We start from the raw sequence: 22961 nt of genomic DNA, 5'->3' as shown, positions 1-22961 counted from the left end.
TAATAAAACTGAATTAGACTTTGAAAAGTGACGCCGACCCTCCGTGTACTTTCCTTTGCCAATTTTCTCCCCATTTTTCCTGACCCCTGCTGACTTATCAGATTTTATCCGCTTTGTTTGGAAGACATTCTGTTGTCTTGACTTGTGGGGGGTGGGGGAGGGAAGCGGCATTCCTGATTTTAATATACGCTTCCAAGCCAGGACAGCGAGACACCTCCCTGAATTCCTAACCTTGGCTGTTTCTCTCTCTCCCTTCCAAGTGTCTTCCAACTCACATTGCAGGCTGTAAAGCTTTGGGGTTTCCATAGGAGTACGAAACAAAGGGAGAACTTGCATTTCTATAGCGCCTTTCACGACCTTGGGCCGTCCCAAAGCCAATTTTACAGCCAATGAAGTACCTTTGAAATGTAGTCACTGTTGCAATGTAGGGAAATACAGCAACCAATTCGCAGCACTCCCACAAGTAGTAAAGTGATAATGACCAGATAATCTGATTTGGTGATGTTGGTTGAGCGATAAATATTGGCCAGGGCACCGGGGAAAAATCCCCTGCTGTTCAGCAACAACTTGGATTTATGTAGCGCCTTCACAGATAGAAGTAAGGAAAACGGACACCAAGCCAGGAAAAGGAGAATTAGGAGGACGATTGGTCAAACTGAATGAGTGACTGTCATACAGTAAACAGACACAGAGGGAAGGTATTGATATTTAATGTCCTGCACCATGTACCAAAATTGTTCAGAGCTGTAAACTTATTCAGGAAAAGTCCAGCACAAGGGGGCAGAAATCTGAAGGCTAAATTTATAAATCTGTGCTGCTGGCACAGAATGTGAATTTGTAAAATTACCCCATTGTTTTTATTTTTCCTTTTTGTTCCCTATTCATTAAATTTCAGGTTATACAAAGTGTTGGGCTTCCAACAGACAGTTGCTGGCAATACATCAAGGCTGGTTGTACAATCACTTTTGTGTCTGTGGGAGATGGTAATGTAACTGAGGTTGGGCGGGGGGGGGGGGTGGGGGGGGGGGTTGGGGGGGGGGAACTTCCTCAGGGCCTCTCCCGCTTCGCCGTCATACCATAGGCTCAAACCCCATTTACAGCGGCAGAGCAGGAGAAGCTCTGAGGAAATTCACCCCCTTGGCGTCAGGCAGACCATCCGACTCCCTTGCACAGTTTGATTCGCGGTGATGTCATCTGCCGCAGATGATTTCTCACCTTCTGGCTTTGCACTGGGTGCAAGTATAACTCAGGTCTGGTACAAAGTCACTTTTAAAAGCACCCAGTCAGTCGGACGCCTCAGGCAGTTCAATAAAATTACACCAAGACTATGGACATTCCTACCTGCATTCTGAAACATTAACAATTTACCAGCCATAGAGTGGAGCTCTGTGCAAGACCCCAACCTCCACTGGCTCCCTGTTCCGCAGCATATTGAATTTGAAAGCCCGGTCCTCAGTGACAATTCTTTCCATGGCCTTTTAGTGCCCTGTGTCTGCAGTCTTCTCCAGCCCTACATCCCATCCCATGGTCTTCAGTCTGTGCCTCTGGCCTCCTGTGCATCCCATCCAACTTCCACTCCACCATCAGTGGCAAAACCTTCAACCACCTTACCTCTCTACTTCTTGCTCTGCCTTTAAAAGCCTCCTCAAAACTATAATTTCAGACATGCCTTTGGCCATCTCTCCCATTACTGCTCAGTATCTGTTTCTCCTCCAGTCCTGCAACCCTCCGAGATCTCTGTGCTCCTCCAATTCTGGCCTCTTGTGCATCCCCGATTTTCATCGCTCCACCATTGGCGGCAGTGCCTTCAGCTGCCTGTGTAGTGTATGTACCTTTAAGAGGAACTATGTTTTTGAAGCCCCTGTATACTGTAGTACCAGTACTGACCACTCGGGTATATAAGCCTGTGTAGCATCTTGTGTTGTTAGTTCACCTCCAGACTTTGTTCAGTAAACACTTGTTAAATCAACTCCTGCATTCCGTGTCTCCATTAACACACGGATCTAACAGTGGCGACAAGTTAGAAACGAACTTACCTGCAATTCGGCAGCACCTCAAGGGGATCGATTCCTCAGACGAAGGCCGAAGCCAGAAAAGAAAAAATAAATAAAATAACTCGAAGAAACTCGAAAACAAGGGCCAGGCTTGGTCTCCAGTCTGTGGTTTCCCCAGCTAAACGGGCTGGTGGCAGGTAGTGCACTGATCCTTCCTGGGCTGCGGTGGGCTAAAGCTCGATCGGGTGGCTCTGCAACGGGGCTGGGCAGCGAGTCGGGAAGTAGAAGCAAAGAGAAAGCGAGGGTGGAGCACTCAGGGCGCGGCCAGTGCTGCAAAGCAGGTTGGCATTCGGACCGAGCAGAAGGAGGGGAAAGTCCCAGAGGGTCCGCTCCACGACGGGAACGGTTCTCTAAGTAACGGAGAAACTACTGAAGCGATGTATAAAAAAAAATAGAAATACCGCGAAAAGCTGCAGGTCGCAACGGGAACCGCGGAGAACAGCGTTGGCAGCAGCGGCAGCGGTGGGAAAGCGCGGGAGGTGCCATCTTAACTCGGCGGGGAAGAAAGCAAAGCGCGGGAAGCGCCATTTTAGATTTTCAAAATGCCGAAGACTGGCAATGTTACTGCTTTCGATAGTGATATAGAAGATTGGACCACATATGTGGAAAGAGTGGAGGTATATTGCAAGGCGAATGAAGTAGCGGATGATAAAAAGGCATCGGTACTTCTAAATCTGATGGGCGCAAGGACATACGGGCTGTTACGAAACTTGATCACTCCAGCCAAACCGATGGACAAGAATTTTAAGGAGATTGTTGATACCTTACAGGAACACTTAAACCCAACACCGCTGCTGATAGCGGAACGATTCAAATTCTTCAGGAGGAATCAGCACAAGAGTGAAAGTAACGCTGATTACCTCACCGAATTACGAAAGCTGTCAAAGCACTGCCAATTCGGGGCAGGACTGGCAGATTCTCTACGAGACAAATTTGTCTGCGGTCTCCTAAGCGAAGGAACACAGAAAAGACTACTTTCTGAGAAAGATTTGACACTGGACAAGGCTTTCAGTGTGGCTGTATCATACGAAGCAGCAGCAAGAGGAGCTGCAGAGATACAGCAAAAGCCACAGGACTTCGGCACCCATGAAATGACACGGGGTTTCGAGAGATGTTATCGCTGCGGCAGATCCACCCATGACCAGAAGGACTGCTGGTTCAAGGACAAAGCATGCAGGCAATGCGGAAAGATGGGACACATTGCACGTGTATGCAGATCTGGAAAGAAATCCGCTGACAGTAAAAAGGTCAATAAGGAAAAGTACAGAAAGGTACAAATGATGACGGACAGTAGCTCCGAAGACCAGAAAAGCTGTCTCAAATTATATAATGTAATTGCCAAAGAAGATTACCAGACCATTTGGGTTACCCTCACGATAGCGGGGTCCCCAGTCAAAATGGAGCTAGATACAGGATCAGCTCTGACCGTCATGAGTCGACGGGATTACGAGCGGCTATTTCCGCATATACCTTTGAAAGACACATCCATTGTCTTGAAGACATATACGGGGCAGAAAGTATACCCCAGAGGAAAAATAAGGGTGCCTGTTGTATACAACGGCAAGGAAATACAGAAGTTGTATTTATACGTTCTGCAAGATGGTGGTCCGCCGTTGTTGGGACGTGAATGGATCAGAAAGATACGTTTAGACTGGCACTCCATTCAGGCACTGACGGTGACCAGTAAGAAAAAAAACGATGATGACGTCATACCTGGACGATTAAAAGAAATCTTGGCTAACGCCAAAGAAGTGTTTCAACAGGAATTAGGAACCCTGAAAGGCGCCACCGCCTCAATAAAAGTGGAAGATGCGGCAATTCCCAAGTTTTTAAGGCAAGGCCGGTGCCATACGCAATTCGTCCAGCTGTCGAGGCAGAGCTGGAGAATTTGGAAAAAGCAGGCGTGTTATCCAAGGTAGATTGGAGCGAGTGGGCAACACCCATCGTCCCGGTCATGAAGAAAACGTTGAATAATGATAAATCTGAAGAACAGAGAAAAGTTCGCATCTGTGGGGACTTCAAGGTGACTGTAAACCCGGTTCTTCACATGGTACAGTATCCTCTTCTGAGGATAGAAGATATTTTCGCCTCACTATCCGGAGGGAAACGTTTCACCAAAATTGACTTAGCACAGGCATATCTACAGTTGAAGGTTGAGGAGGCCTCTAAAAAAATATCTCACGATAAACACACACAAAGGCCTGTACCAGTACAATCGACTGGTTTTCGGAGTGGCATCAGCTCCGGCTATCTGGCAAAGAGCTATGGAGCAAGTCCTGCAAGGGATTCCGGGGACTCAATGCTATCTAGACGACATCCTTGTAACAGGAGAAAATGACAACGAGCACCTTGCCAACTTGGAGCAGGTGCTCACGAGGCTGAGAGAACGGGGCCTACGAGCAAATCGCCCCAAATGCGAATTTTTCCAGAAACAAATATCATATTGTTGCCATGTCATTAACGAAGAAGGGTTGCATAAGTCACCTGAAAAAATTGAAGCGGTCGTAAAGGCCCCAGCGCCTGAAAATGTCTCACAATTAAGGTCATTCCTGGGATTAGTAAATTACTATCATAAATTTTTACCAAACTTGTCGACGGTTCTGCACCCGCTTAACGCACTGCTACAAACGGGAGTAGTTTGGAAATGGAGCGAAGACTGTAAACGTGCCTTCCATAAATGCAAAGGCTTGATCACGTCCAGGGAAGTGTTGGCTCATTACAACCCATCACTGCCAATCAGACTGGCGTGCGATGCATCCCCTTATGGCGTGGGAGCGGTATTATCGCATAGATTCCCTGATGGCTCGGAGCGGCCGATAGCTTTTGCGTCACGCTCATTGAACTCAGCTGAGCGTAACTATGCCCAGATCGACAGGGAGGCACTCAGCCTGGTGTGGGGGGTGAAGAAATTCAACCATTACCTACACGGACAAAAGTTTACCTTGTTGACTGACCATCAACCCCTCATCTCCATATTCAACCCTAAAAAGGGTGTTCCCATTATGACAGCGCAAAGGCTACAGAGGTGGTCCCTTTTCCTAGAGGCACACCAATATGACAGAGTACAAAGGAACAAAACAGCATGGGAATGCTGACGGGTTATCGCGCCTACCGTTACCAACGGTGGAAGAGGTGCCTACAGTGGACCCAGTGGAGATATTCCACTCGATCATAGTGGAATGTCTACCGGTGACAAATTCTACCATTGAAAAGGAAACGCGAAATGACCCGACTCTCTCACGAGTCTACAATTTAACGGTGAAGGGATGGCCAGCACATGGCGAACCACTGTTGCCAGCATTCTCGCAAAGAAGAGAACAGCTATCAGTGTGCCGAGGAACCTTGATGTGTGGATCCAGAGTGGTGATTCCACCCAAACTCAAGGATAGAGTGCTAAAGGAGCTGCACGAGGGGCATCTGGGTGGAGTGAAAATGAAGAACTTAGCCAGAGCGTTTGTGTGGTGGCCAGGTATCGATGGAGACATCGAAGAAATGACCAAGAGCTGTCTAGGATGCCAGAAGGTCCAAAACGCCCCACCACAAGCCCCTCTACATCCATGGGAGTGGCCCTCATCTCCATGGCAAAGGGTACATATCGACTTTGCTGGTCCATTTATGGACTCAATGTTCTTAATCGCGGTGGATGCACACTCCAAGTGGCCGGAGGTAATAAAGATGTCCTCCACCACCACGGAAAAAACCATCACAGTATTAAGGACCATATTCGCCAGGAATGGGCTGCCTGAACAGATCTGTTCTGATAATGGACCGCAATTTGTATCCGAAGAATTCAGGAAGTTCTTAAAAAACAATGGGGTTAAGCACTACACGCCCGCCCCATACCATCCCGCCACCAATGGATTGGCTGAAAGGTTTGTCCAGACCTTCAAGAAGGCCATAAAGGCCATGGATAATGAAGACATAAATCTACAACATAAGGTAGATAACGTCTTGTTTGCGTACAGGAATGCAACACATGTGGTTACAAACCAAACCCCCGCCATGATGTTTTTCAATAGAAGACTAAGATGCCAGCTGGATTTGGTCAAGCCAAACGTCAGAAGGGACGTAGAGAACCGGCAATTTCAAAGCATGAATGAAAGGCCAACTAGAACCTTCCAGATAGGTCAACCAGTTTTGGCCCGGGACTACCATACTGAGAAATGGCAGCCTGGAACTATTTGCACACGACTAGGACCGCTGATGTATACCGTGGACATTGGAGAAAGCATAATAAGGCGCCATGCTGGCCAGATCATAGAGTCATCCGAAAAAGGACAACCTACACCACAACTCTATACGCCTAGTGATGAAGCAGAGATACCCATAGTGTCTGCCTCTGATCCGGTGATACTGGAACCAGATGAACCCGACACTAGCATTGAAGCCGAATCGACCTTGCCAAAAGAACCTACTACACCACCGAGGCGTTATCCGGGCCGAGTCAGGAAGCCTCCAGAGAGACTGAATTTGTAATTGATTAAATTCAGCAAATGTGTATATTATTGTTCTTGTAAAAATGTTATTTAATGATTACTTAAAATGTTATGTACTATTTATCTAAAAGGGGAGGAATTGTAGTGTATGTACCTTTAAGAGGAACTATGTTTTTGAAGCCCCTGTATACTGTAGTACCAGTAGTGACCACTCGGGTATATAAGCCTGTGTAGCATCTTGTGTTGTTAGTTCACCTCCAGACTTTGTTCAGTAAACACTTGTTAAATCAACTCCTGCATTCCGTGTCTCCATTAACACACGGATCTAACAGCCTGGACCCTAAGCGCTGGAATTTCCTCCCTAAACGTCACCGCCTCTCTGCCTCTCTCTCCTCCTTTAAGACGCTCCTTAAAACCAAGCTTTTGGTCACCTTATCTCCTTATGTGGCTCAGTGTCAAATTTTGTCTGATAACGCTCCTGCGAAGCACCGTGGGACGTTTTATTATGTTAAAGGCGCTATATAAATGCAAGTTGTTGTTGTATAACTGTAGTCACATTGGGTAACCAACAAAGAGAGGCGAGAAGAACAGGGAGTTCAGGCATGCGGTTGGAACAAGCACTGAGTGATCAGGGAATCACAGAGGCTGAAACCAACAAATGCTTTGAAACAGTCTGCAACATAAGTTATTTTAAATATAGCAGAAGTTGGCCTCTTATTGAACTAAAACCTCTTAGATAGCCAGGGAGCATTAATAATAATTGGAATCTGTTTAGATAGCCAGGGAGCATTAATCATAATTGGAATCTGTCACAGACTTGGAAAATACCTGTGAATTTTATAATAATGTTTTGCATTGCAACACCATCGATAAATGGTGTTTAATAAATAACAAACAAACTAAAATTCAGGGAAACAAATCTGACTGCCAATAGATGCAGCTGGACAGCGTTTAGTTCTTTTTAACCAAACTGGAAAAGGAAGAAATTATTAATCAGAATATTAAATTATTTGAATGCTCAGGATGCCATGCAGAATAAAACAGTATTCTGGATTCTGGCTATTTGTCTCTGATTTTTATGTTTGCAGGTTTACATGCTGGGCACTGTGTCACTGCCGTCAAGACCAAATGGTCATTTGACTCTGGTGGGCATCGCGGCCGAGTCCGATCCTGCCCTCACCCGACGTCCACACACACATTTTCCAGCAGAGGCCACTGGACAATGATCGGAAGCAGGAACATTGGCCGATTTTCCGCTCTCTCCTTCACAAGGCCAAGGCTACTCACAATATATATCAATGATTTGGATGAGGGAACCAAATGTAATATTTCCAAGTTTGCCGACGACACGAAACTAGGTGGTATTGTGAGTTGTGAGGAGGATGCAAAGAGGCTTCAAGGCGATTTAGACAAGTTGAGTGAGTGGGCAAATACATGGCAGATGCAGTCTAACGTGGATAAATGTGAAGTTATCCACTTCGGTAGGAAAAACAGAAAGGCAGAGTATTATTTAAATGGTGATAGATTGGGAAATGCTGATGTACAAAATGACCTGGGTGTCCTTGTACATCAGTTACTGAAAGCAAACATGTAGGTTCAGCAAGCAGTTAGGAACGGAACTGGTATGTTGGCCTTCATTGCAAGAGGATTTGAGTATAGGAGCAAGGATGTCTTACTACAGTTATACAGGGCCTTGGTGAGACCACACCTGGAGTACTGTGTGCAGTTTTGGTCTCCTTACCTAAGAAAGGATATACTTGCCATAGAGGGAGTGCAGCGAAGGTTTACCAGACTGATTCCTGGGATGGCAGGACTGTTATATGAGGAGAGATTGGGTCGACTAGGCCTGTATTCACTAGCATTTAGAAGAATGAGAGGGGATCTCATTGAAAGGTATAAAATTCTGACAGGGCTAGACAGACTGGATGCAGGGAGAATGTTTCCCCTGGCTTGGGGTTCTAGAACGAGGGGTCACAGTCTCAGGATATGGGGTAGGGCATTTAGGACTGAGATGAGGAGAAATTTCTTCACTCAGAGGGTGGTGAATCTGTGGATTTCTCTACCACAGAAGGCTGTGGAGGCCAAGTCACTGAATATATTTAAGAAGGAGATAGATAGATTTCTAGACACAAAAGGCATCAAGGGGTATGGGGAGAGAGCGGGAATATGGTATTGAGATAGAGGATCAGCCATGATCATATTGAATGGCGGAGCAGGCTTGAAGGGCCGGATGGCCAACTCCTGCTCCTATTTTTCTATGTTTCTAAGGCACTGAGGCCAATTGAAGCATGCTAACTGCTGTCCAACTGCAATCAGCTAACTCAGCACAACCAGGGGATCAAACCTGGGACCTTCCTGGCCTGCAAGGGTCAGTTGCACACCGGAATGTGCATTCGATCACTGAGCCATCAGGGTAACATTCTGTGCCGTTCTACTCAGTCGCATCGCCTCTCGCATTTCCAATCTCTTCCTCTGCCAAATATTTACAAATCAATTTAAGAATCGAGCTGTGTATCCAGGCTGCAGTCAACCTTGGTCATGTTTTATCTAATCTGCTGCTTGCATGCAACATAACTGAGGTGTTTATCATCCTATATCTATTACACTTATATTCCTGTCATTTTTCAGTATTTCTGCAGTGTAGTTTCACACAGTCACCTCTGGAACCAGGATTCAAACTGAGCCAAGACTAGAGATGGTGGTTGTATCATAGAATTGCAGAGTGTTACAGCACAGAAATAGGCCTTTCGGCCCATTAAGGCTACACTGGAGTTTTTCTCCGCATGACCCACCTAGTCGAATGCCACTCTCTTGCTTGCTCCCTCCACCTTTTATATTACACTTTTTCAAGCAACTACCTAATTCCCTTTTAAGAGACTTTATGAACTCTGCTTTAACAATGGTTTATGGCAGACAATTCCACAGAGTTACCACCATCTGGGTAAAGAACTTTTTTTCAAAGCTCCCCTTTAATTCTTTTTGGTATTATCTTAAATTTGTGCCCTCTCATTATCTTCTCATTGACCAGTGTAAAGAATCTATCACTAATATATTTACCTTATCCTAACTGCTCATAATCTTGCAGTCATCCCGGAACCTTATAAACTTTAGTGAAGAAAGCCCTAACTTCTCAAGTCTCTCTTCATAACTGTCCCCCTTATCCCTGTAGCATCTACACTGCACCTTTTCCCATTGCTTTTATATCCTTCCTATAATGGGTGCCCTAAACTGTTCACATTATTCCAATTGTGGCCTAATTATGGACTTGTACAAGTTCAACATTGCTTCCTTGCTTTTGTAATTTATGCAAAACCAAGAATTCCATTTGCCTTTTTCTGACTTTATTCACTTATGAAGCCACCTGTAATGGCCTCTGTATCTCCACACTAAGGTCCTTTTGCCCTTTACATAATTTAATATCTTACTTCCTAATAGTAAATAAATCCAGCCTCAACACACACTGCTTACCAAATCTTTCCAGTCCGGGAAATGTCCTTTTACTCCAAACCCTTAGCTTTCAGCCCATCAACCATCTCTTTATTCATGTGGCCACATTCCCCTTAATGCAATGTACAGAAATAGTACATTTTCTGGTAGTGTATCAAATACTATATGAAAATTCATATAAACCACATCCATCACATTCACTTTATCTTTGCAAAGAATGTTAATAAGTTGATTGGGAACCACATATCTTTTAAAAATCTGTGCTGTTTGATCCTGATTAGCTTATGTTTCTGCAATGGGCTTAATGGTTTTCCCCCATATTGTAGACTCTAGTGCTTGGGTTCTCCGATCTCCCACTGTAACTTCGCTGGAATATCAGCTGAAGCCTCTCCAAGGTTTCTGCCATTCTTCTGTCGAAGTTATAGTAAGAGATCGAGAGAGTCCCATGGAAATTCTACCCCTAGAAGTTTACAAATAACTGAAGTAAGATGAAGTGAATAATCTGGTTTATTCCAGTGTCCTCTTTTGAAGAGTGTGTGCTGCATTTGCAACCCTCTGGCACAATATTCCTTTCCACAGAAATTTGGAAATGACAGTCAGACCCTCACTAGCTTCCTTCAGTATCCTCAGATTTAAACCAGTGATTTGTCTACCTCAAGTATAAACTTCTTTAGTACCGTTTCTGTTTGAATAGTAACCTCCACTAACAGCTCTACACCCATCTCTGGTGGTTCCACAATCCCCATATCCACCTCCCCTGTGAAAAACTGAGGAAAAGTACTTCTTTAATATCTCTGGCTTTCTTTCACTCAGCAATATGGGCGAGCCTCCTTCATCTGATAGTAGCTCAACCTGTATCCTGACGGATCTTCTTCCGATTAATGTAGCTGAGGCATACAGGCCAGAATGGCCTTAGGTCCAATCCCTGTTGGTGCTGTGTTTGCTGATCTCCACTGCACTGGTAAAGGTACTACACTTGCTCTCAATACCTTTGGGTTAGAAAGGAGATAAATCAACCAGGGTTCTTGCTCGTGATCATATCCAAGGCCCTTGCTGGAAAGTACATAACTTGCATGAAGAATGATCACTTGGGTGAAGTGCCTGGTACTGTGGAAAAGTAACCCAGCAAAGGACCATTGTCACCAGAAGCAGAAGAAGGAGGCGGGGCAAGAGAAAATTAAGAAAAAAAGTACCCATGCTGAATGAATTTAGCCAAGGTTAGTTTATTCTGATCTAACCTTTGTTGTGTCTGACCTGGAAGTGTTTGATGGAGTAGAGCAGAAGAAACTTTACTAACAGGTGCTGTACCTGACCTGGGAGTGCTTGATGCCGAAACTAGGTGCCTGGAATGGAAAAGTTCATGTTTAGCACAGAACTCACGAACATTTATAAAAAACAAATGATAAGGAATATGTAAAAGCTTAACAACAGCTCACTGGATTTTGTAAAGGGCAGAATATAGGCGCTGGAATTTTGGACAAGTTGAGGTTTGCATAGGGAAGACCTCAGGGAGCTATGTTCAAGAAACTGAGTCTTGAGGTAACAACATCATTGATAAAGGTTTCAGCAGTGGTGGGAGAGAGGGAGGGGTGGAGGTGGGTAATGTTGAAGAGGTGGAAGCAAGCAAGGAACAGGATTTGGGATTTAAAGCTCAGCCCTGGGTCAAACTGAGGTTGCGCATGGGCTGGTTTATTGTTCTGTAGGCAAATGAGGAAGGGGAGTTCGGAGCAAGGGAATTAGATTTTTGGCAGTAGCCAACTAAGATGGCTTCAGTTTTGTTAATGTTCAACTTGAGAAAATCTGGAAGGCCATGAAGCAGAAATTGCAGTGTGATATAATGTCTGGGCTTAGTTGGGCAGAGGTTGGGAGGGTATGAGGAAGAAGGAGGAGATGGAGGTTGAAGAGGAGATGGCCATTGAGATGGCTGTGCAGATAATATCAGTCTTTGTGTTGGAGAACGTCCATAAGTCCCTCATGTTTTGCATTGTAGGTGAGGATGGGGCAGGTTTAGACGTGCGAGGATTCAGTTGAGCACTGAGAGAGGATTCTCAGATTGTCTTTAATCTGGAACATTGGAGAGGAAGACATGGGACACCAGGTGCACTGCAGTCTGTGACCTTTGGACTTGAGGGTTTGGAAGCCCTACCAGGGTAATGGGGAGGCTGGGAGACTGTGAGTGACCATGAGGGGATGATCATATCAAAAGACACACCGAAGGCATCTGTTGAGAAAATTGACAGCAGAAGGGGTGTTGTGGTGGGTGAATGGCCAGTGGAGAAGGGATTGGGAATTAGGGAATGTACTAGTGAGGGAACTACAGGACATTTTTTCCAGGGGTGTTGAGTGGGGGTAGGTGGGCAGGGAGATGTGGATGTTGAAGGAGATGAGGTAGTGATAGAAAAAACCTTGCCAATGTTCAAAATCTCAGAAATGGTTGAAGACTTCAATGACTGGAAAGGTTGGCATAGTTGAAATTACTGTTCCATGGGGCTTCTCACAGGGGTCAGAGGTTATGCTGTTCCTACGAGGTGTGAATGCTGTGGTGTAGAAGTGGGGGGAAGGGGAGCACATGCACAGTAAAAGAATTTAGAAAGACATTTGGAAGAGACGCTTGCCAAAGACAGTGAAACACATGTTTTTGATTGATTCCTGGAAAATGAGCAAATAGTAAAAGAATTGGCCAATTCCACTCCCCCAGCAGGCCGTTGACAAAGGAGGCATGGGCTGAGAATCAGCGCTACAATGTGTGATTCCCAAAGTGTGATGGAGGATATGGGAGGGACACAAAACATACACTAGATGTTCAATTTATATATATACTAGCTGGGGGTGCCCGGCGTTGCCAGGGCTTCTTTGGGCCGCGCGGTTGATGGCTGGGCGCTGCCGCTCCTGCGCTCTGTGTCACTCTTTCCCTCCCTGACCCTCTCTCTGTCTGTCCCCCTCTCTCTCCCTGCCCCTCTCTCTCCCTGCCCCCTCTCTCTCCCTGGCCATGTATGTCCCCTCTCTCTCTCCCTCCCTCTCTCTCACACTCCCGCTCTCCTCTTCCTCTCTCTCTCTCCCTCCCCTTGTCTCTCCCTGCTTTGCTCTCTGTCCCTCCCTCCCCTCTCCCTCCCTAGCGCCTCAGGCCCGGTGCCGTTGTGATAATTTGGGAGCAGGGGAAGGGCTTTGAAAACTGAGGCCAGCCGCGGTGGACGTGCGGGGCCTAGCGGTTGAGGCCCGGCCGGGCTCTGGGGCCGAGACGGACCCCAGCTGAGCTCCCAGTGCGGCAGGGCGCCGTGGCACGGTTAACGGCCGGCCGCTGATGCTCCCCCGCCCGCTCTGTGTCTCGGGCTGAGCGGTTGTGAGGCCCGGCCTGAGTGACTCCAACTCACCTCCCGCTCCCGGAGCCGCAATGTGGGGGTTTGTTTGGCTGGTGCTGTCGCTGTGGGGATGAAAAAAATGGCGGCGAAGTTTTGGGAGGCTGCAGGATTAGGCCCGCCCACAGACGGCGGATTGGTCAACCATCAGGTCACTGAACTGTAGGATTGGTCAACATCACGTCACTCGACGCTAATGAGCAGTAGGATTGGTCAACCGCTAATGAGCGGATTTTTGAGGATTTTTGAACGTTTTTTGTATAGTGTCCGAACAATTTTTGTCTGACCAAAAAGTAAATATGCCTATTAGACTCCCCTAATGATAAGCTTTCTTTTGAAATAACATGCGTGTAGGTACGCTCTATAACATTTGTGTATAGCGGACAGACAGACAGAGTGAGCTGGGTAGGATTGAGTGGGGAATGGTGCTCAAAGGGTTGACGGTGGATAGGCAATGGCAAACATTCAAAGACCGAATGGATGAGCTACAGAATTTGTTCATCCCAGTTTGGTGTAAAAATAAAACAAAAAAGGTGACTCAACCGTGGCTAACAAGGGAAATTAGGGATAGCATAAGATCCAAGGAGAGGACATATAAATTGGCTAGAAAAAGCAATAATCCTGAGGATTGGGAGCAGTTTAGGAGTCAACAAAGGAGGACAAAGGGATTAATTAAGAAAGGGAAAATAGAATATGAGAGTAAGCTAGCAGGGAACATAAAAACTGACTGCAAAAACTTTTATAGATATGTGAAGAGAAAAAGATTAGTGAAGTCAAGCGTAGGTCCCTTACAGTCAGAATCAGGGGAATTTATAATGGGAAACAAGGAAATGGCAGACCAACTAAATGCATACTTTGGTTCTGTCTTCACAAAGGAGGACACAAATAACCTCCCAGAGATGCCAGGGAACATAGGGTCTGATGAAAGAGAGGAACTGAAAGAAATCAGTATTTGTAGGAAAATGGTGTTAGGAAAATTGATGGGACTGAAGGCCGATAAATCCCCAGGGCCTGATGGTCTACATCCCAGGGTACTTAAGGAAGTGGCCCTAGAGATAGTAGATGCATTACTGATCATCTTCCAGAACTCGATAGACTCTGGAATGGTACCCATGGATTGGAGGGTAGCTAATGTTACCCCACTATTCAAAAAAGGTGGTAGAGAAAAAGCGGGGAATTATAGACCGGTAAGCCTGACATCGGTAGTGGGGAAAATGCTAGAGTCTATTATAAAAGATGTAATAGCAGAGCACTTGGAAAGCAGTGACAGGATCGGACAAAGTCAACATGGATTTACAAAAGGTAAATCATGCTTGACTAATCTACTGGAATTTTTTGAGGATGTAACTGGTAAAAGAGATAAGGGAGAACCAGTGGATGTGGTGTATTTGGACTTTCAGAAGGCTTTCGATAAGGTCCCACACAAGAGATTAGCGTGCAAAATTAAGGCACATGGGATTGGGGGCAAGGTATTGACTTGGATAGAGAACTGGTTGGTGGACAGAAAGCAAAGAGTTGGAATAAACGGGTCGTTTTCCGAGTGGCAGGCAGTGACTAGTGGGGTACCGCAAGGATCGGTCCTAGGACCCCAGCTGTTCACAATATATATTAATGATCTGGACGAGGGAATTGGATGTAATATCTCCAAGTTTGCAGACGACACAAAGCTGGGCGGGAGGGTAAGCTGCGAGGAGGATGTCGGGAAACTCCAGTACGATTTGGACAGGTTGGGTGATTGGGCAGAAACATGGCAAATGCACTATAATGTGGATAAATGTGAGGTTATCCACTTTGGTGGCAAAAACAGGAAGGCAGATTATTATTTGAATGGCAATAGATTGGGAGAAGCGGAAGTGCAAAGAGACCTGGGTGTCCTTGTGCACCAGTCGCTGAAGGTAAGCATGCAGGTGCAGCAGGTGGTTAAGAAGGCAAATGGTATGTTGGCCTTCGTAGCAAGAGGGTTCGAGTACAGGAACAAGGATGTCTTGCTACAGTTGTACAGGGCCTTGGTGAGACCGCACCTTGAGTATTGTGTGCAGTTTTGGTCACCTTACCTGAGGAAGGACGTTCTCGCCATGGAGGGAGTGCAGCGAAGATTCACCAGGCTGATACCTGGGATGGCAGGAATGACGTATGAGGAGAGATTGTGTCGATTGGGCTTATACTCACTGGAGTTTAGAAGATTGAGAGGGGATCTCATCGAAACCTATAAAATTCTGTCAGGTCTGGACAGACTAGATGCAGGAAGGATGTTTTTGATGGCCGGGGAGTCCAGAACCAGGGGTCATAGTCTAAGGATAAGGGGTAAGCCATTTAGGACTGAAATGAGGAGGAATTTCTTCACCCAGAGAGTGGTGAACCTGTGGAATTCTCTGCCACAGAGGGCGGTGGAGGCCAGTTCATTAAATATATTCAAGAAAGAGTTGGATATATTTCTTGAGGCTAAAGGGATCAAGGGATATGGGGAAAAGGCAGGGACAGGGTACTGAATTTGGATGATCAGCCATGATCACATTGAATGGCGGAGCAGGCTCGAAGGGCCGAATGGCCTACTCCTGCTCCTATCTTCTATGCTTCTATGCTATGACAGACAGACAAACCAACTCGTTTATATCTATTTATTATTTATATATATAGATACATATACATAGAAGATCACCCATAGCATTGCTGAAGGCAAGTTGGATGATGAACTGTTTCATAAGGACAAAAATATTATACCATGTAATGCAGAATTTATTATTCTGATGCTAAGGTGTAGGTGTGCCACTTTTGAGGTCACATATTTCTTAAGTAAACAATAGACTCAGGTCGATCAGAGTTTAATTCTTTGGTGAGGGAGCCCTGCAGGGTGAGGTCAATCAGGGTGCAAATCAGAACCCTGGATAAAATGTCGGATTTTCTTTCTCTTTTATTTTAAGGTTATTTTTTTTTAAGTTAGAGACTGCAAGTATTCTGGCTCCTGTGTTTTAATGAGGAACTTTCTGTTATTGGGAGAGTTTCTCTGTACCTTCAAAATGGCTGGCTTTCTTAAAACAAAAAGATTCTGGAAATAATTTGCATATGAGCCAATCAACTGCAATACATTTGGATGAATAAATTTATAATTAAGCATGAAGTAGGACACTGGAAATATGTGCTCAATATTATGTTTTTATTATGTTATATAACTCTTGCATTTAGTTAGCATGCATCGGTCACACTTTAAAGTATCAAAAGTATATAAAACGGAGGAAGAGATGCTCATTGTTTTCTGATCTTGAGGAGCAGCTGGGGATTTATGAGCAATGAACAGATAAACAGTTAGGGGTAGAACTTCTGTGGGGTTCTCCCAATGCTTTCCATGGATCTTCTCCAAAGTTACAGTGGAAATACGGGAGGATCTCACAGAGAATTGAATGCCGTTGGTCTCTGATGAGCCTCAGGATGTGCCAAGAGTAATTTGTTCTTGTGGCGTTAAAGGGACAGACCAGATTGCACAGAGCTCCACCCTGGCAGCAGAATAATACATCGTATGTTGCATGCTGTAGCATTCGTAAGATCACAAGCTATTTACTAATAAGGAAGACCATTTGGGCCAGTTGAGTTCATTGTTCGGTTAGGCTTGGGCTGATAAGTGGCAGGTAACATTCGCGCCACAGAGTGTAAGGCAATGACTATCTCCAACAAGCGAGAGTCTAACCACCGCCCCATGACATTCAACGGCATTACCGTCGCCAAATCCCCCACCATCAACATCCTGGGGTCACCATTGACCAGAAACTTAATTGGACCAGCCACATAAATACAACAAGAGCAGGTCAGAGGCTTGGTATTCTGTGGCGAGTGTCTCACCTCCTGACTCCCCAAAGCCTTTCCACCATCTACAAGGCACAAGTCAGGAGTGTGATGAAATACTCTCCACTTGCCTGGATGAGTGCAGCTCCAACAACACTCAAGAAGCTCGACACCATCCAGGACAAAGCAGCCCGCTTGATTAGCACCCCATCCACCACCTTAAACATTCACTCCCTCCACCACCAGCGTACCGTGGCTGCAGTGTGTACCATCTACAAGATGCATTGCAGCAACTCGCCAAGGCTTCTTCGGCAGCACCTCCCAAACCCGCGACCTCTTCCACCTAGAAGGACAAGGGCAGCAGGTGCATGGGAACACCACCACCTGCAAGTTCCCCTCCAAGTCACACATCATCCTGACTTAGACGTTATCGCCGATCCTTCATCGTCGCTGAGTCAAAATCCTGGAACTCCCTCCCTAACAGCACTGTGGGAGTACCTTCACCACACGGACTGCAGGGGTTTGAGAAGGCAGCTCACCACCACCTTCTCAAGGGTAATTAGGGATGGCCAATAAATGCTGGCCTTGCCAGAGACGCCCACATCCCATAAACAATTTTTTTTACTCCAGAAAGACCCTAAAGTTCCTCCATTGTGGCATCCAATTGTTTCTTAAATGTTTGCAAGATTTTCACCCCCACTACTCTATCTGGAAATCCATCCCACATATTGATCACACTGCTGTCCATGAGCAAAGTCAATGCAGATCTATTAGCTTTTTGAAAAAAATTACCACAAAAAAATGTATTTTATAGCTTCCAATTAATATACAGCCAAATTTATAATTGTGTTTGAATTTTTGGTTTCTGCGGAATGGGAAAGGATTGATAAGCACAAGATAGATATGCCTTACCATGGAAATTGCCTGCCTCATAAAATGGAGATAAAATCTTTTTGTCATTGATAAATGAATTTATATTGCAGAAAGGAGGCACTCTAGAAATGGGAGCTGACACTCAGCAAATAATTCTACCAGGCCCACGCAACGGGATGTTGGCATTCTGCACAGATATCATTAATCTTATCGAGTGCTGGTGCAGTGAAACCTTCAGCTCCAGGAGTTCCCATTCCTCCACAGAATAAAGACAGACAGATACATGAAGATAACTTTAACTAGCATTGATCTTCAATGCAGAACCTAGAAGCTAACAGCCTGCTCAACACAGCGAGACGTTCTCCAATTACACCACAGCACTTCTACCCTCCGTGATTGTCCACTATCTTTCTTAACTTTAAATTGGCTGGAATAGCTCAGCAGCATTGCACAGACTATTTGTAGTTAAGGGTTTAGATTTTTTTTTATTGAGGAAGCGAATATCCCCTACATTGAGGAGCTGCTTTCAAGAAGCTCAATTTCCTCTCTCTAATGCAGACATCCCCTCAATAACTCAACTCCCCATAAAGCTTAAATCTACATTTGGGAAGACTCTTCTAACCCATTTCTCACACTTCTGGGAAAAGAAAAAGCTAGTCATTTGATAGGTGATCCCTCTCTCACCTACAACTTGTACCCCCATCACAACCTTTACATACATAGAATCTACAGCACAGACACAGACCATTCGGCCCAACTGGTCTATGCCAATGTTTATACTCTCCTCCAACTCTAATTACCTCTTCCCATCCTGCCTATTATATTGATGCTACTCTGAACTTCCCTCTCTTGTTCATCCTAAGCTCCAAAAAGCCCATCCTACACACACTTTCTCCTCCTTGTATTCTCACTGTGTTGAAACCAAGGCAATTGCATAATTTTCTACACTAACTCATTCTTTCCCATGATCCCAACAGTCTGGAATGTCTCACCTCCCTCAGCCTACCCTTCCTCCTACAATCTACAGGCTTTTAAAATACAAACTTGGCATCACTTCATCACGACTCCCTGATTTAGCTTATCTTCCCTCTTTTTAACCTTGGTGTCTAGCATTGTGAATGTTGGCCCTCACCTAGGATTCTCAATAAAAAAGTGAAGAGCCAATGTCTGTAGTGCAGGGCAAGGTTTTATAAAAAGCAGAGATGAGGGAAACCAAGAAAATAAGAAGCTTATTAGACCCAACAAGCCCATCCTTTTTTGTTTGATCTCAACCCCACCCTATCCACCTTCTCCACATATCTCTCAATCCCTTCTCTCTCTAGAAACACATCTAATTGTCTTGTGACCCCATTTATATTAATCCACTTCAATCCCTTTCCTGGTGTGTATTCTGCAACTTGATTATCCATTGGGTGAAAAAGTTGCCCTGACTTCTCTTCTGCTCCCAACTTCCTCACTGTGTATATAGTTGGTATAATAGTGCTGTTTACACCTGGGGGAGGGGAACAGACAAAACCATAAAAATATTGGGGGAGAAATTCGGTATCGCCCCATTTGGGGTGCAATTATCGGCTGGGCACAAAGTTTAGCCCCTGCCGCTAATTATCACCTCCAACTGCAAACTTGGCTTCTATCGCCCCTGGAGGTGATTGGAGTGCTAAATCAGGCGCTACACACCTCTCTTATGGCGCTAATGCTGAGGAGCGAGGCACTAACTCAGAGCGCTGGCGAAGCTCAGGTGATGTCAGTTAGCAATGGAACACAGACACACTGGTGCTGACCAGTTCTTAAAGGGGAGGGTCGATCTTTCACTCCAGCCACACTCTGCTCATTGCGGCCTTGAATCTCGGCCTGGACAGACCTGAACTTGAATTCTGCTGCAAAGCAGAATGGAGAGGCCCAGGGAATGAGCTCAGCGCTTCAGCGGCCGGGCCTTGGTGGCTCTGGTTGGCGCAGTGGAGCGCCGAAGATCAATACTGTACCCAGAGAGTGGCAGGAGGCCATTGCCACACGATTATAGAAAAGTGTGGAGGGAGATGGCTCAGCACGTCTCCTCCAGGAGCCTGGTGCCCAGGACCCACACTCAATGTCGGAAGAAGTTCAACGACCTCACTCGGGTGGTCAGGGTAAGTGGCTGCTTTTCAATAACTCTACATCCCTCCATCTCAACTTCACTCTGTGCCCAGAGGGTTTAAAAACCCTGAATGCCCAACACTCATCCAAGACCAATGGCCATCACACACGCACATTCCACACCTTGCATATATTAAGGGCTATTCAACCATGGGAGACACATCAGGCAAGCACATGGCTGCACATTTACTCAGACGCCGTCCTTTTTCTTGCAGCCCAAACTACCTCACAACAGGCGGCAGCAGCAACGGATGTGTGGAGGGCCAGCTGAGCTGCAGACCCTCAGCGATTTGGAGGCGCGTGTCCACCGGATCGTTGTCAGCCAGGTGATAGGTGCCGTGGCCGCTGGAGAGGTCGACCCCCTTGGGGACAGCAATGGTATGTTCATCAGCTTTCTCTCCTCTCTCATTCCACTTGCCCCTCACAACACCAGCCTTTTACACTTTCAATCCAACTTACTAAATGTCTCCAGTCCTTGCTCCCTTACTGCCCCCCTATCCTGACAGTAAAGTCATTCTTGTACCTCCCTGCTTTCGGATAGTGAGCAGCTTGTCCCTCAAACAAGCAGTGGGAGCGACAGCCCAGGCGAGGAAGAGGAAGCCAGAGCCTCAGCACCTGCATCTCCCGAGGGAGCCCATGGCCACACTGGGACCACGCCTTCCCTGGAGGGGAGCAGGGGGGAAGGGTCTGATGAGAGTGAAGCTCCGGGACCCAGCAGGCTGCAGCAACGCCATGGGGGTAGGGAGCTCGGGGGCCATCTCCCCGGAGGGAGAGTAGGCAAGCGAGTCCTGCTGCACTGGACGCAAAGGAGGAGCGCCTCATCGCGGAAATGAACACCCAGGCAGTGAACATGCACACTCAGCTCATAGGTGCAATGGGAAGGGTGCCCGTAAGCATTGATGGACTGGCAAGGAGAGTGGAGCAGTCCGCTGCAGCACAGGCTGATGCAACGCAACGGCTTAGTGCTGCAATTCAGTCACTGGCTGCTGCCATCCAATCTCAGACTGCTCTCATGCAGTCTCAGATTGATGTAACGCAAGCACTGACTGCTGCCATCCTCGCTGGGTCGGTCACATTGCCCCGGGGCTCTCACGGTGCAGCAGCAGGCCAGCAATCTGTGCTTGAGCAGATTGCTCCGGATGCTGAGGTGCTGCCCCGTGGGAGTGCCAGTGTGTCGGTCGAGCAGGAAGGTGAGCACTGTCCTCTCTCAGGATGACAGCATTCCTGCTCCTACCACTGGCACTTCCCCTTTGCACTTGACACCGCCTGCAACACAGCCAGCCCAGACTGCTGCCACCCATGCAGAGTTGGTGCAGTCTGCAGCCAGGGCCTCCAGGCCCAGAGCTGGTCGAGGGCGTCCTTCAAGGGCATCTGTAGTCTCAGCATCTGACATTCGGCAGCCTTCCACCAGCCTTGCTGCAGAGACTGGGGCACCATTACAGAGGAACAGTAGGGTGGGAAGGGGGGAAGTGCGCAGGGGATGGAGATCACCCTCGAAGGGCAAACAGTAGGAGGTCTAAATAAATGGTGGGAATGTTTGTAGTAAAGGTCGAGGTTCGTCTGATAACACTTGTTTAGTGATTTGGCATTTATCTCCAGCTTGTGAGAACCAATTCTGTTAATTAATGGTTTGTTGTGTTTGTTTCTATTAGTTTGTCCTGAATAAATGACACACACAGAGTTCGTTAAATAAAAAAGTTGTTGTATTCAAAATGTACATGTTTGGCCTTTGGAATCATTGCTGCCTTGGCCAGCTATGGGTTGCGGGTTGCTTTCCATGATGTTGTTCTCCATGCCAGAAGCCACCTTCTGAGTAGGGGCCTAGAAGCGGCTTCTTATCAGCTGTTGACGGACGGCTCTTGCAGTGGCAACATTGTGGGCCTCCCTCCCACAGTGCTGCTGCTGATCATCCTCCTCTTCCCCCTCCTCTTCCGGTGGTGCACCAATCCCTGGTGGCATTGGCTGGGTCCTGAGGATTGCCAGATTGTGAAGTATGCAGCACACAACTATGCACAGGGAGACTCACTCAGGAGAGTACTGCAGGGCGGGACCGTTGCTTGAGCACACCGATCGTCTGCTCAATTATGTTCCTGGTGGCGATATGGCTCTCATTATACCGCAGCTCGGCAGGGGTGTTGGGGTTACGGAGTGGTGTCATCAGCCAGGTGCAGAGTGGATAACCCTTGTCTCCGAGGAACCAACCACTTGGCTGATGCGGTGCCTGGAAAAGGTCTGGCACACCAGTCTGGCGCAGGATGAAAGCATCGTGGCTGCTGCCAGGATAGCGGGCATTGACGGCGAGTATCAGCTGTCTGTGGTCAGAGACCAACTGGACATTTAAGGAGTGGTAGCCCTTGCGGTTTCGGAAAACCTCTGCATTTTCATGCGGTGCCCGCAATACCACATGCGTGCAGTCAATGGTGCCTTGCACCATGGGGAAGCCCGCTATCCTCGCAAAGCCACATGTGTGTTCATGCTGTTTGGCCCGGGTCATGGGGAAAGAGATGTACTGGCATCTCCTTTTATAGAGGGCATTTGTCATCTCCCGGATACAGCAATGGACAGTGAACTGGGAGATATTGGCGATGTCCCCAGTAGCTGCTTGAAAGGAGCTGGTGGCATAAAAATTCAGAGCCACTGTCACCTTCACTGCCACTGACAGAGACGTCCTGGTCCTGAGTTGAGGCGACAGATCTGGTTGCAGCAGGCGGCAGAGCTCAGTGACCACCTCCTTGCTGAAGTGCAGCCTGCGCAAACACTGCTCCTCAGACAAATGAATGTAGGAGAATTGTTCCCGGAATATCCTGGGAGGGTAAGGTCTCCTGTGCAGAGGCCTGTTGGCCCTCCTCCCTCTGGCCATGTTTGCCACTCTCTCTCTGCGTCTC

At 46.8% G+C, this 22961-nt stretch overlaps 1 protein-coding gene across 1 annotated transcript in view; it reads right to left on the bottom strand.

Moving 5' to 3' along the window:
* Window positions 1-22961, bottom strand: part of grin3bb (glutamate receptor, ionotropic, N-methyl-D-aspartate 3Bb) — a 108301-nt gene that overhangs the window by 9530 nt on the left and 75810 nt on the right. The window lies entirely within an intron of this gene.

This window comes from Somniosus microcephalus, chromosome 13 (assembly GCF_052327205.1).
Source record: "Somniosus microcephalus isolate GS21.2 chromosome 13, FLI_Smic_1.0, whole genome shotgun sequence".
In the NCBI taxonomy this organism is placed as follows: Eukaryota; Metazoa; Chordata; class Chondrichthyes; order Squaliformes; family Somniosidae; genus Somniosus; species Somniosus microcephalus.
The sequence above is the reverse complement of the archived record's forward strand: the minus strand, read 5'-3'. Positions and strand labels throughout refer to the sequence as shown.